The sequence below is a fragment of the Daphnia magna genome, linkage group LG2 (assembly GCF_020631705.1).
Source record: "Daphnia magna isolate NIES linkage group LG2, ASM2063170v1.1, whole genome shotgun sequence".
Classification (NCBI taxonomy): Eukaryota; Metazoa; Arthropoda; class Branchiopoda; order Diplostraca; family Daphniidae; genus Daphnia; species Daphnia magna.
The window spans coordinates 2,734,953-2,739,704 of NC_059183.1; the positions used below are offsets into that span (position 1 = coordinate 2,734,953).

Here is a 4,752-nt window from a genome sequence, read left to right on the forward strand (position 1 = left end):
CAGCGCTAAGATACCTTTAGACATCGAGTCTAAATCAGATTTGGCCTGGTGGCGAGACAACCTTTTAAAGGTTAATGGGAAACCAATTAGGCTGAGCTCGGGGAATTCGCGGACATTACGATATTTGCGGATGCGTCCTTAATAGGTTGGGGAGCGGTTTGCGACAAATCTACGGCTCAGGCCCTTGGACTTTGGAGGAAAAACCCTCCACATTAATCATCTCGAGCTAATTGCCGCGCTCTATGCCCTGCAATGCTTTACGGCTCGCGCATCTGGAGTATCTGTTTTAATCTATTCGACAATAGTACAGCGGTAGCTTATATTAACAGGTGTGGAGGTACATGGTCTGAAGCCTTTCGGCAACGGCGAAATCCATTGTAGAATGGTGTGAGCCAAGGCGCCTTTCGTTGACAGCGGTTCACTTAGCCGGCAGCCGTAACATGGTGGCAGATTATCAGTCGGTTTTTCTAGACCAGAGTGATTGGAAGCTTTCGGCAATAAGTTTCCACCAAATCAATTCACGCTGGAAGATGGAGGTCGACTTATTTGCTGCCGCATGGAGTTCCAGTTGGTTAAATTCGCTAGTTGGCAGCCGCAGCCGGGGCATGGGCGGTGAACGCTTTCACATTCAGCTGGAAGAACCTGTGGGCTTACGCCTTTCCTCCATTTAGCCTATTCTTCGTTGTATTTCCAAAGTCAAAAGGGAGCTAGCGGATCTGGTGCTAGTGACGCCCTACTGGCCGAGCCAGTATGGTTCCCTCTGCCCTGGAGCTCCAAGCGACATCCCGGTAATTCTGCCTCCAACCGATCGCCAGTTGACATCGGCCACAGGCGACACATCCGCAGATCAAGTCGAGATCCCTCATCTTAGTCGCCTGGAGACTCTCCGGAAACGCTTCCGAGAGCAAGGCCTTTCGAAGAAGTGGCGCAACTTCTGCTGGATGGAAACCGTCAGTCCACATCAGCTGCTTACGAAGCCGGATGGGCACTATGGGGTGATTGTGCCGTCAAAACATTCGATCCCTTGTCGAATGATTTGATTCGATTCTGCAATTCTTGTCGGAGGCCTTCCTGAAGGGTAAATCTTACAGTTCAGTGAATATCTTAAGGTCAATGCTTTCAGTCACTTTGGAGCAAATTAATGGGAAAGGAGTCGGTAGCCACCCCTCATAATTCGTCTAATGAAAGGTATTTTTTAAATAAGCCTCCTAGCCGCGCTACGTAGCCACCTGGAACGTCGATGGTGCGCTTAAATTTGTCAGTGATCTTGGGGATAATGCAAACCTCTCCTTGCTGGACCTCTCTAAGAAACTCGTATTTCTTTTATCGTTGTCAACCTTCGCCCGGGTCTCCGAGCTAGCCTCAATTTCTAGGAACTCGGTCCAGTTTGCGAGTGGGGATCCACCTTTTCTATCGAAGCTGCGTAAATCGCAGCGCAGTGGAGCCTTGCCAGTGGTAGAGTCGAGAAATTTACAGGTGACCCCGTTTATGCCCGGTGACGTGCATGAAGGACTATATCCAGGCAACAGACGGCCTGGTAGACGGCCGTTTCGGTGACGGACTCTTATCGCTTCGCGAAAGCCATTTAAACCAATTGAGCCTCAACAGTGGCAAGATGGATTAAATCTCTCCTAAAGGAGGCTGAGTCGACGTATCTACATTTTCAGCACACTCAACTCGTGGGCGGCGTCATCTAAGGCCTTTAATAAGGGTCTTTCGGTTGAAACCATTCTTAAGACGGGCAATTGGTCTACTGAATCCTTTTTTCCCGCTTCTATAAGCGTGTCTCTAACTCAGAATCGGTCGTAGACGTGGTCTTATCGTGACCATGACTAGTTGTGCGTCTAAGTCACAGTTAGAACGGAGCATTTCTAATTATTGACAATTAGAAATTGCTCGAGCCGCTTGCGGCCGTGGAGAATTGATTGTGGATAATTTAAGAATGCGACGTTTTAACTGGTTAAAACCCCACCCTATCCCGCAGCCTACTAACACAATTTTTCCTCACCACGGAGTCATTTTCGAGGGGCTCCGGAGAGGATGGAACGCTTCGCTAAAAGTCTGAGGCCCAGGCGCTACCCAGGAAGGGGGGCGATGTTCCTTTGTTTTTCTTTGTTTTTCTTTTGTTTTGTTGGTAATTAGCTAAAATACAGGTCAACACAGTTAAAACGTCGCATTTAATTATCCACTCCATTGCTCCCCGCCCTTTTTAATTGTGGAAACGTGGTTTTTAAAGAAATGGATCAAAATAAGACGTCTTTAGAGGGGCGTGATTTTTTTTAAAAGGACCGGGGCTTAAGCGCGTCCTTATAACGTCCTTTGGCGGTCCAGTACTGCACGTCCTAGTAAGACAGATTTAGGATGAGTTCCTGCATTAAATTGTTATGTGGGATTGCATGGAAAAGAAAAAGAATTTTTATTCGGTACCATCAGTGTATTGCAGAAACAGTCAGTAATTGCACTAATTGAAGATAAAATGCAGAATTGTACTCTAATATTTGAACTTTCAAACATGCAAAAACAATTGAAAAGTAACAAAAAGAAGGCAAAAAGTTCCAAATATACTTTAAACAGTTCATTAGACCAACCTCAAGAAAACAACAAGGCTCTGAAGAAATCCCTCGAAAAAGCCAACTCCTGAATCGCCGACCTAGAACGAAGCCTTGAAACCACCTTAGCAACTGAGAACCAATTGCAGAACCTTCTAAAAAGAAAAGAGGAAAACAAAGCAGCTGTCGAGACCGAAGGGCAAGAAATAATCAATAAACTTGAAGTGAGAAGACCAGACTGATCTAGAAAGTCAAAACTGCAGAAAACCAGATAAAACAAGTCTCAGAAACAGCAGAACAACTCCGAAAAAGAGACAAAAGTTTTGGCAGACAGACTCGACAAGGCTACCACAGAAAAAATCAATTTAAAGAAAAACTTGCTAGATTGTACTTGGAAGAACAAGAACCTTGAAGAAGAACTTGAGGGACAAGAAAATCAAATAGCATTTCTAGAGAACCAAGGGAAAGAATACAAAAAACTTAAAGAACACCTAAATCAAGACAATCATCTATTTGTAGCAGGAAAATCAACCGTAAAATAGAAGGTCGACATGGGCGTAACACACGATGACGAGGACACTTCGAAAACACAACGCAGAAGACGTTCGCGAACACCTCCAAGAAAAATCCCAAGGATGATGATATTCCAGCAAGTGAACAGGTACTTCACTCAACCAATAATAAAGGCCCTAGGAGAGCTTTTCTCTAGAGAAGACAAAAAGTCAATCCCAATCTTTAAAGGAAAAAGGACTGACCAACTATTATCAGAGTGGCTACGAGTTGCCGAGCACGTAGCACGAAACAATGAAAGGGATGACCATAAAAATACGTTTCTTCTCTGGTCGATTAAATGGTGAAGCCTTTAAATGGCATGAAAACTACGCTGAGGAGGAAGGCGATCATCTAAATTACGAGGATTGGAAACAGCCCTTTTAACAAGATTTCAAGACACATACGACTTAGCTACGTTGGAGAAAAAACTTTCAAAACTAACTCAAAAACCGGAAGAAAACCGGATCACCACTTACTTTATGGGTTATGGAATGGTATGGGAAGACCTTTGCAGATGCCCAACGGAAGCTGAATCTAAAAACCACTGTTCTCACTAGACGAAAACCTGAAAATGATTGCGAGTTGGGTCAGCTGTTGCGAGCAGCTGACAGTAAAGGACTAGAAAGTCTGTGACGAATTTTTGTGTAATATTCCTTGAAGTTAAAGGTTCCTAATAAAAGAATTAGTTAGCATAGTGAAAGGGATGAAAGTCATGATGCGTAATACCTGGGAAATAAAAGGACACACATACGCAACAGAAACAAAGAGTAATAACCACTCGCACAAGTTGGAAAGATGACAGATCAACCTGGTAAAGGAAACATTGAATTAGAAAGAGGCACAGGTCATAACGATAAGTGAACATTACCAATGACGTGAAGAAAGGGCATGAATCACAATGTCTCACAATCACAGGCCAAAATATAGTCAAGAAAGACTTCAACTGAATAAACAAATTGGTTTAGATTCAAGCAAACATAATACGGACAATGAATTATCATACCTGATGCAATGATAAAAATGTCACCAAATGACATCAAATAACCACAATGATAGAAACCAGTAAATCTGCCAGAGAACAGAGACCATGCGTTTGATCATGCGAACCACGCTTTCAGCAGACAACAAAAATGGTGACTGGCAGAGAGAAGAAGGGAGGAGAGATAAAGAAAGGCGCAAAATACAATTAAACGTTGCAAGATCGGGGCAATGCGGTTTTCACCGATTCAACAACTAACATAAAATTTCGTGTCTCCAACTATATACACATAGCCCACAAACAAACAAAACGGTGAAGGAAGGAAAATAGGTCAAACTGGTTACAGGTGAAAAAAAAACATGTTTTCATCTAACTATTGTCATGCCACATGCCGGAAAGAAGTAAGGAGAAGAAGAAAATCGGATGACAGAGAGGAGAAATTGGAGGACTAATTTCTTCTTGTCGAAGGGAAGAAGGAATGTAATAGACAGCAGCAACCCCTCCCAGCAACAGCAACCCCACTTAGCAAAGAGGTCGTCACGTATGCAATGCCCAGTATGCCTTCCCTTAGGCTAGCTGTTGATCACAAAAGTAAAAGTTATTGTAAACCCCTCTCTTCTTAACCTTCAATCTTAGGTATATAAGTGCATGATTGTAACATCATATTCAGAG

At 43.5% G+C, this 4,752-nt stretch overlaps 1 long non-coding RNA gene across 1 annotated transcript; it reads right to left on the reverse strand.

Moving 5' to 3' along the window:
- Positions 1 to 3,826: 3,826 nt before the first annotated feature.
- LOC116935747 lies at positions 3,827 to 4,219 on the reverse strand. Its single transcript, XR_004401423.2, has 3 exons — positions 4,105 to 4,219; positions 3,970 to 4,044; positions 3,827 to 3,909 (listed from the first exon to the last, which is right to left on the reverse strand). It is a non-coding gene; the product is annotated as an uncharacterized LOC116935747 (long non-coding RNA).
- Positions 4,220 to 4,752: the final 533 nt, after the last annotated feature.